General features: G+C 36.3%; 1 long non-coding RNA gene across 1 annotated transcript in view; it reads left to right on the top strand.

Annotated features, from left to right (window-relative positions):
• The first annotated feature begins 569 nt into the window (after nucleotides 1–569).
• The window catches only part of LOC121026646 (uncharacterized), a 13,755-nt gene continuing 5,292 nt past the window's right edge, over nucleotides 570–9,032 (top strand). Inside the window, exons 1-2 of the long non-coding RNA XR_005788409.1 lie at nucleotides 570–783; nucleotides 884–926. This is a non-coding gene — a long non-coding RNA (uncharacterized LOC121026646). The remainder of the gene's footprint in view (nucleotides 784–883; nucleotides 927–9,032) is intronic.

Here is a 9,032-nt window from a genome sequence, read left to right as displayed (position 1 = left end):
AAGAAAAGACTCAGTAAGCTTTGAGTTATTAGTAATTCAGTTGGTAAATTCTTCTTTTTTTAAAAAAAAAATTTTAATGTTTATTTATTTTTGAGAGCGAGAGAGACAGAGCTGAGTATGGGAGGGGCAGAGGGAGAGGGAGACACAGAATCCAAAGCAGGCTCCAGGCTCTGAGCTGTCAGCACAGAACCCGACGTGGGGCTCGAACTCACGAACTGTGACATCATGACCTGAGCTGAAGTCAGACACTTAACCAACTGAGCCATCCAGTTGCCCCTAAATTATTCTTGATAACCCAAGACTTCACCAATCTGTTAGAGATAACTTTGACTCAGAACTTTTTTTTTTCCCTAGTGTAAATCCTACTCAATTCTCCCAAGCTTCTTTTATGTTTCATTATTGGAGTTTGTGAACTATTTCTTTAATGTTTATTTATTTATTTTGAGAGAGAGAGTGAGAGCAAGCAGAAGAGGGGCAAAAAGAGGGCAAGAGAGAATCCCAAGCAGGCTTTGCATTTTCAGCACAGAGCCCGATGTGAGATGCTTGATCTTATGAAGTGTGAGATCATGACCTGAGCCAAAATCAAGGTTTGGACGCTTAACCAACTGAGCCACCCAGGTGCCCCTTGTGAACTATGTCTTAAAACTATTTGACCATAGCCAACTAGTAATAGAAGTACCTACTAATGTTTATAATATACACTCAATATATTTGTCTAACAAAATTTAATTCTTTTTCTTCCAGGTAATTTATCCTCAACATTCCAAACTTACTGATAAGGAAGTAAGTAACAATGTTGCTCTGTATAGTCTACTATGGTGTTTCTGTTTGTTTTTATTGGTGTATGTGTATCAACATATATAGCTTTTGTTTTCTTTTTCAGAAAACCAATATTTGCTATTTGTCTTTTCCAGATTCAAATTCAGGTAATTATTTTTCATGTGGTGTTTTTGTTGAATTTTATACTAAGAATATTGATTATACTCTTAATATGTGAAAATGAATTGAAATAGAATTTTAGAATGCAAACTCAGTTTCAGCCTAGCAAGTCAGTGATTGTGATTCTTAGTTTTGCGATGCCAGCCATGTCTTTTTTGATTTTAGTTGGTTCAATTTTTAAAATAACTGTTATGGGGGCGCCTGGGTGGCTCAGTCGGTTGGGCGTCCGACTTCAGCTCAGGTCATGATCTTGTGGCCCGTGAGTTCGAGCCCTGCGTCGGCTCTGTGCTGACAGCTCAGAGCCTGGAGCCTGTTTTGGATTCTGTGTCTTCCTCTCTTTCTCTCTGACCCTCCCCTGTTCATGCTCTGTCTCTCCCTGTCTCGAAAATAAATAAGCATTAAAAATTTTTTTTAAAAAATTATAAAAAATAAAAACTGTTATGTTGTAATGAGGTAAAACATCAAGGAGCAATAAATCGTTGAAATAGTGAAGAGAGTGAAAACCAGCAACGTTGGTATGTTTGGGGATTTATAGTAAGTAGTTTACTTTCAGTTTGGGATTTGAAAGCTTACCAAGAACTGTAAAAGCAGTGACTTAAAAAAAAAATACAATAGAGTGAATCTGGTTATGAAGCATGGCCATCAATTACTTGTAATAGTTTGTGTGAGTTAATATATGTAAAGACTTGGAATAGTGCCTGGTGTATAGTAAACACATATAAGCGTTTGCTATTATTATTAAATTTGGTGTTACTGGTCTCTTTCAAATTCTCCCTTTGTGTGGTCCTAATTGTTGAAATTTTTCAGGTTGCCTCTTTTGTTTCACTTTCAAAACAGCTTTTCAGACTTGTAGTGACCAGAACATTCAACATCTTAGACCACACACAGTTAGAACCCTATGAAGCATAGGCACTCCATTATTCCCTTTCCTTTAGTGGTTACTTCTAATATCCTTTTAATTTAGTTTAGTTAATCTGATTTGGGAGATTTGACATTTTAATTTGTAAAAGCATTTTCTCCTTTCCTTGTAAATGTTTCCAGAGTTCTTTCCTATACATTTGCAAGTCAGCCTTCATGAATTGTATAAAAAAGAAATGGTATCTTGGTTAAAAGAAATGCTTTTGAGAAATCCCAGTAGGACTTTTGTTCTAACTTGGAATTATTGGAATTTCTTAGTATGTTTGTCCATTAATGAAATAAATGATAGAGGGGTCTTATAGGATTTTTCCTCATTTCAGTTAACATTTTCCTTACAAAGTCTACACATGCAGTTCTGAATGTAGTGAGTGTTGAATTGGACTTCCAGGTCTCAGGGTAAGCTGCATTACAGGATAAACTGACTTGTTGTTATTGGAGTCCTGGTGCATTACACTGCACACTCTTCCTTTTGAGATTATACCTGGTTTTCATGGCTCTCTTTTTCACCTTTCTGTATGAGTTTCAAGGCTAAGAAGATAATTTGGATAGCCTTTTTTATTTTTAGTTTTTATTATAGTTTTTCTTTTAGTCAGTCACTCCGTGTATCCCTGTCTTGTTAGAAGTTAAACTCAAATGTATATCAGAATTTGTTCAGTATTTTAGTCACTTGAGTGACCTACAGGTGTTTTGTAATGCCTTTTTTAAAAGCTGCACATCAAATGAAGTAGGGTTTGTTTTATTTAAAGTACCGTTGATACTCAGAAGTGAAATTGACAAAAGGTCTTAAAAGAAGACACCTTGTCATCCTAAGAGATGAATATTAATCTAGATAGCATTAGGCTGTGAGTTTTTATGTATTTGAGAGTTCTATTCTCAGTTGTGATTATCCAAACAATTTGTTTCACTTATATGTTTATGAAATGCAAGTTGGGATTGCTGTGCTAACTTTGAAATGGATTTGAATTTTTCTCAAAATAGCTTTTATTGTTTTGGAAGGAAATCCAGGCACAGTAGAACAGTCTTTAGGAAAGAATCATAATCTAAGTTTTGTTTCCATCGTGCACACTTAAAAACAGTGAAACAAGATTCAGAATCAAGGGTGTATAGGTAAAGAAGAGTGCTTTTGGGATTCCCAAAGGAATGATTTGCCATTCCTCCACTTCCTCCAGCTGCTATCCATACATACCTTATTTTTTGACAATATTAATACATTTATTTTTAAATTATATTAAATATAATTTATATTTATATAAATAAATAAATTATTTATAATTTATTTTATTTAATTTATTAATTTATATATATTCATCATAAATATGTTATATATAAAATACATATATATATTCTTATAATTTTATATAATATATAAGTAATATATATTATACATATTTTTATAATTTTATATAATATGTAAATAGATAATATAATATATAAGTATATATTTATTAATTTATAATTTATTAATTTATAATATTATTAATTCATAATAATTAATTTATATAAAAGCTCAGTGGTAGCATCTTGGATTTATTTATTTATTTATAAAATTTAAATCCAAGTTAAAGAAGATGTAGTTTATATATACAATGGAATACTACTTGGCAATGAGAAAGAATGAAATCTGGCCATTTGTAGCAACGTGGATGGAACTGGAGGGTATTATGCTAAGTGAAATAAGGCTGGCAGAGATAGACAGATACTGTATGTTTTCACTCATAGGTGGGTCCTGAGAAACTTAACAAAAGACCATGAGTGAGGGGAAGGGGAAAAAAAAGTTACAGAGAGGGAGGGAGGGAGGCAAACCATAAGAGACTCTTAAATACTGAGAACAAAGTGAAGGTTGGTCACGGCTGGGGGAGAAGGGAAGTGAGTGATGGGCATTGAGGAGGGCACCTGTTGGGATGAGCACTGGGTGTTGTATGGAAACCAATTTGACAATAAATTATATTTAATAATAATAAAATTTAAATCCAAGTTAGTTAACAGCCACACATACCTTAGATCCTGTGACTTTAGAAGAAAATTTTTTGTTTAGTTTGTTTTTAGGTTTCAGTTTCTTTTGTTCCATTTGAGTGACTTTTGTCTTTAGGAGCCTACATTTAAAGTGTGCCTTCTCTCTCATAAATATTTGTCAGATTTTTTTTCTCTGTGTTGATTACCATTAATATCATCTGGATGTAGGTGTTTCTGAGGCTTAAGCTATGATGGGTACCCAAGGACTATAATCACTATATTTTAAATATGTCCAGAGTGAAAATTCACTATTAGTAGAGGGAGTTTTAAATAAGGATGAATCCAAGGGAAAGATTAATTCTTTATTTTTCTTAATGTTTATTTTTGAGAGAGAGAGAGAGAACAGGGGAGGGGCAGAGAGAGAGGGAGACAGCAGACAGCACCAGCAGATGCAGGATTCGATCTCACAATCATGAGATTGTGACCTGAGCCGGAAATCAAGAGTTGGGACACTTAACCGACTGAGCCACCCAGGTGCCGTTGGAAAGATTAATTCTTGATCTGGATGGATTAGATATGCAGACAGTATTTGTCTCAACAGATTTCTTCTCTGTAAACAACAGGGACATCATCATGCATTTTACCCTTCCCAGTGGTGAGAGCAGTACTTCACACACTATCTGTATTGAAGGGCCAGTTGGATTTTTAAAAAATTCCAATCTGTTGTGGACCATGCTTTTATGAAATGCAATCTAAATGCATATTTAGAAAAATGAACAGGAGAAAAATGAAAGAAATGCAAAATAAAAGTCCAAATTTGTTATGGCAGTATCAGATTTCTGTAAGACTTTCTAAATAATTATTCTCAAGTTGGATATTTATTTTTTATCATGGATTAGTAACAAGAGTTTGTGGACTGGCATCAGTCTGTGGACTATACTTTGAGAAGCTCTGGTCTAAAGTCCTGCTTCTCTGCAACTCCAACTCATCCGCTCTTAATCACAGGGAGAGTGACTACATAGAGCCAGCCTAGCTCTTGAAGTCTCGTGTTTTATCTTAGTCTTATGCATTCTGATCTACTCTATAGCTGTGTGCTAATATAGAAATAATATTTAAAGTTGTCTGTTCCCTGTGGGAATAGTATTTAAGCTTTTATCTCGAATCTTTAAGTGATATTTTTGGTACAAGAAGGTGTCCTCTGTTTAGCTTTGCAGTCTTGGTTTGATTGGCAGATGTGAAAGAGGCTTGGAAAATACCCTATGCCCTTGAGAATTTAAAATGGGAGGAGAGTTCTTTTTTTTTTTTTTCCAGGTATTTATTTATTTTTTTTTTCATTTAAATTTTAGTTAGTTACAATACGGTGCAATATTGGTTTCAGGAGTAGAATTCAGTGATTCATCACTTACATACAACACCCAGTGCTTATCACAAGTGCCCTCCTTAGTGCCCATCACCCATGTAGCCCATTTCCTACCCACTTCCCTCCATCTACCCATACTTTGTTCTCTATCATTAAGAGTCTCTTGTGGTTTGTTTCCTTCTCTTCTCTTCCCCCAACTTCCCATATGTTCATCTCTTTTGTTTCTTAAATTCCACATATGAGTGAAATCATATAGTATTTGTCTTTCTCTGGTTGACTTATTTTGCTTAGCATAATACGTTCTAGCTCCATTCATTTCATTGCAAATGGCAAGATTTCATTCTTTTTTATGGCTGAGTAATATTCCAGTGTGTGTGTGTGTGTGTGTGTGTGTGTGTGTGTATCACATCTTCCTTATCCATTCATCAGTTGATGGACATTTGGACTCTCTCTGCAAATCTGTATTTTTGTATCCTTTGGCTAAATACCTAATAGTGCAATTGCTGGATTGTAGGGTAGTTCTATTTTTAGTTTCTTGAGGAATTTCTATACTGTTCTCCTGAGTGGCTGCACCAGTTTGCATTCCCACCAACAGTGCAATAGGGTTCCCCTTTCTCTACGTCCCCACCAACACCTGTTGTTTCTTGTGTTGCTAATTTTAGCCATTCTGACAGGTGGGAGGTGGTATCTCATCATGGTTTTGATTTGTATTTCCTTGATAATGAGTGATGTTGAACATCTTTTCATGTGTCTGTTAGCCATCTGGATGTCTCCTATGGAAAACTATCTATTCATGTCTTCTGCCCATTTCTTAACTGGGGTTTTTTTTGGGGGGGGTGTTGAGTTTGATAAGTTATTTATAGATTTTGGATACTAATCCTTTATCAGATATGTCATTTGCAAATATCTTTTCTGTAGGCTGTCTTTTAGTTTTGTTGATTGTTTCCTTTGCTGGGCAGAAGCTTTTTATCTTAATGAAGTCCAATAGTTCATGTTTCCTTTTGTTTCCCTTGCCTTCTGCAACGTGTCTATTACGCTGCTTCCAGCCAAGGTCAAAGAGGTTTCGGCCTGTGTTCTCCTCTAGGATTTTGATGGTTTCCTGTCTCATATTTAGGTCTTTCGTCCATTTAGAATTTATTTTTGTGTGTGGTGTAAGAAAGTGGTCCAGCTTCATTCTTCTGCATGTCACCATCCAATTTTCTCAACACCATTTGTTGAAGAGACTGTCTTTTTTCCGTTGTACAGTCTTTCCTACTTTGTCGAAGATTAGTTGACCATATGGAGGGAAAGCTCTTCTTGGTATTCCATGTGACATTTATGTAGGAAGAGCCATGACTGAAAGAACCAGCTCCTTACTTGAATGAACTGTGTGGCACAGAGACCAGTGAGTTCAAGAAGTGTGATCTGAAGGGTGTTTTTCAGAAGGACTTTTTTTCTACCTTTTTTTTTTAAGTTTATTTATTTAAGTAAACTCTGTACCCAACATGCGGCTTGAACTCCTAACTCCCAGCATCAAGAGTTGCATACTGTGCAGATTGAACCAGCCAGGCGCCCAAAAGGACTTTTTTTTTTTTTAATGTTTATTAATTTTTGACAGAGAGAGAGAGAGAGACAGAGCACGAGTAGGGGAGGGGCAGAGAGAGAGGGAGACACAGAATCCAAAGCAGGCTCCAGGCACTGAGCTGTCAGCACAGAGCCCAACGCGGGGCTCGAACTCACGGACCGCGAGATCATGACCTGAGCTAAAGTCGGATGCTCAACCGACTGAGCTACCCAGGTGCCCCAAAGAAGGACTTTTTTTTTGAGTGAAGAAGCTTTTGATCTCTGCTCCAATTGGCAATAAAGTCGCGTTAAAAATGTTTTATTGAGATATGATTCACCCACGTAAAGTGTATAAGTCAGTGATTTTTAGTATATCCATAGAGTTGTGCAACTATCACCACGATCAATTCTAGAAAACTTTTGTCCCCCAGAAAGAAACTCCATTCTCCATTTCCCTTCCACCTACTTCACCCCCCACCAGTCCTAGGCAACCACCTGTCTACTTCCTGTATGGATTTATATACTCTGGATATTTCATATAAATAGGAGCGTTTTTTAGGTCTTGACTTGAAAGAGCCAGTATGATGCAGTGGTCAGGAGTACCAGCTCCAGGGTCAAACTTCTTGGATTTAAATTCTTGCTCTGCCATTTAGGAGATTTATTTTATTGGGTGTTTACATGACCTTTTTATGCCTTGGTTTCCTCTTCATAAACAGGAATGATAATGGGATGTACCTGAGAAGCATGAAGACCAAATGAGTTAATATATCTAAAGCATTTAGAACAGTGCCTGGAACAGGATAAGCACTCATTAAATAGTAGTGTTCAACTCATATATTGAAAGGGAAAAATCACTTCCAAAATAGTGACAAAATATAATGACAATAATTTTGACCTGGGATTGTGTTTGATTTCTGTTGTAAGAACTTAGTTATTTGGAAAAGGATGGTGGGGAAAGGTCACAGCAATTTTCTTGGTTTAAAGAGTGTTGGTTTATTAGTTCTGTTTTCTAGGCTAGTAACCATGGTCTTGATTAGTTAAACTGGAACTTACCTTAAAGCTGTGGGGTTTTACTGAGCAAATCTGCTGCTTTCTTAATACTTGCTATTTTATCAAAGGAAAGGGTTTATGTTGCCCTTGATCAAGAACCCATATTAAGGTTTATTTTCCTTGGAGAGCTGTCACTTGATCTTAAAACTTGTGTAAGTTAATCCCTATACCTTGGTTTATATAAGGAAAAAATGATTTACATTAAAATGTTTTCTCATTTTTAATGTTAATAATCAGAAAGGTGTGGTGCAAATAGCATAACTTTTAGGTCTTTTTGGAGTTTTGTAGAGCTTAGTGAATATGTTGGGTAAAGGATGCTTGGAATTCAGTACAATTATAGGTCAGTTGTGGGGTTTTATTTTAGAATAATTGAACATAGCCACTAGAAGTGACTTTAGAGAGTATCTTATGATACCATTTTTGTTGACAAGGAAATTGAGAATCTTAGGTTAAGTGACTTCTAGAACACTAATTATTGACAGACCTGGGACTAGATTCCATTGATCGTGGTGCCTTTGTCCTCAGGTCCCAACTTTTCCCCCACGATCACATTCATGTAACCGTTTTTCACATGTAATTGTTATGTTGCTTGTGTAGAGCTGCAGTCTCTTGTTACACTGACAAACTGAATGGCTCATACTAACAGTAGAAATTTATTTTTGATGAGGTTGTAGGGTGTCAGGATTTCCTTGCTCTTTCTAGGTATCATTTTCTGCATAGCAAATGCAAAAAATCTGATCGTCAATCTGTAATGTCTCCTTTCTCATCATAATGATGAGGTCAGAATGGAGAACACAGGTCTAGCAAGATAAGGAGTTGATATTTCTTCCTTTCTTCCTTTCTTTCTCAGGCTTCATGCCTGGCGTGGAGCCCCACACGGGCTTGAACTCATGACCCTGAAATCAAGACCTGAGCTGAGATCAAGAGTCAGACGCTTAACTGACTGAGCCACCCAAGGTGCCCCAAGAGTTGATATTTCTTTAGTAACCTTTAGTGTGTGAAGGGACAGACCTCTGAAACATAAAACAGGAACCATTTACCTCAGTTGACAAGGATAACATGGCTAAAGCTTTTTGACTTGGTGAACTGTCTTCCTGACCAATACTGTATAGCTTGTGGGTGCAGCTGATTACTGGAAAGTTCTCACAGCATGCCCATGATTTGAGAATAGAGCTGGATGGGTAGGGAGTTAAGGCTATGGGAGCTTCATTACTTCCCTTTCACAAAATTCAGCATTCTTTGCATTTTCCAGATGCTACGTATCTGTTTC

Source organism: Herpailurus yagouaroundi, unplaced genomic scaffold, assembly GCF_014898765.1.
Source record: "Herpailurus yagouaroundi ecotype Mexico unplaced genomic scaffold, PumYag 150362, whole genome shotgun sequence".
Taxonomy (NCBI): domain Eukaryota; kingdom Metazoa; phylum Chordata; class Mammalia; order Carnivora; family Felidae; genus Herpailurus; species Herpailurus yagouaroundi.
The sequence above is the reverse complement of the archived record's forward strand: the minus strand, read 5'-3'. Positions and strand labels throughout refer to the sequence as shown.